We start from the raw sequence: 1,368 nt of genomic DNA on the forward strand, positions 1-1,368 counted from the left end.
TGCCATAAAATAGTTAATGAGGGTTGGGTTGATTCAGATGGAGCACTACTGAAGGCCTAGGTGTGAAATGCACGGCCCGCCACTGCACTACAGATATAGTCAATAAATGAAGGAGGCCACGCCTCTATCGGACAGGTGTGACACCTGTGACAGGAACCCTCTATAAATACAAACTGGAAGGTTTTCCAGTAACTGCCCTTGTCTGCACAGACCCCATCAGAGGAGGAGGAGGAGCCTGGAAACCAGCCGGAGGAGAATAATTACATCACCCGGCCAGTAGAGGGCAGTGGTGCTGCATCTATAATATCAGCTGGTACCAAAGTAAACCAGATCAAACCAAATGATCCACCACCTGCTGCAGGGGGGCTCCTGGGACGCCCCCTAGTGACAGATACTCATGTTCTATTTTTCACATGTTTTTAATCTAAAACAAGATTAGGGCCATAAAAAAAACAGAATAAGAAAGGTAAAATGAGATCAAAATTGTTCATTTAATATTACAAGATTACAGTTGGTAATGTAAGTGATCAGGACAAGAAAAAAGGTAATATTACGAGATTAAAGCTGTTGATTTATGAGTTTAGGACCACAAATACAAAGTAAAATTACAAGATTAGAGTTGTAAATTAGGACCACAAAAATGTATGAAATTAGGAAAACAAGACAAGTAGTATTACAAGATTAGAGTTTTAAGAGATTAGGACCACAAAAATAGTAATATAGGATTAAAGTTCTAAATTAACGAGATTATGATAGGATAAAACGTGTATATTACAAGATTAAAGTTGAAAATTATCGAGATTGCAGCTACATAATAAAAAAAGGTAATATAAGATTAAAATTGTAGATTGACGAAATTAGAGCAACCAAAAAAAATTATATTATGAGATTAAATGGTAAATAAATGAGATTAGAGCCACTAAAACAAGTCAAATTACAAGATTAAGGCTGTAAATTAGGACCACAGAAAAATGTAATACTACAGAATAAATTGATTAGGGCCAGAAAAAAGAAATAAATAAAAATTCTGGATTAAAGTCGGAGTGAAGCTGCAGTCCAGTAAGTGACCTCCAGCAGGAGACCGGCTGGACTCAATGTGGTCAAACAACCTCTGGTTCTAGAGACGAGTGTTTATTGATAAAGTTACAAATGTTTGGAAGCTCTTTCATTCATGTTTCATTTATTGAAGGGCGATCTCTGCCGGTCTTATTAATGAAACCGTCGATATTCCAGACGTTTCTTCTTCCACATAACCCCAGATCTCCTGTGAGTCTGAGATGCTTCCGTCTGAAGAGGTCCAGTTTCCAGCATGTTCTTTTTGATGTTCCTGTGCTGATAATAATGATTCTGAGTTTAAAAACCTATCTG

This window comes from Oryzias melastigma, linkage group LG19, assembly GCF_002922805.2.
Source record: "Oryzias melastigma strain HK-1 linkage group LG19, ASM292280v2, whole genome shotgun sequence".
Classification (NCBI taxonomy): domain Eukaryota; kingdom Metazoa; phylum Chordata; class Actinopteri; order Beloniformes; family Adrianichthyidae; genus Oryzias; species Oryzias melastigma.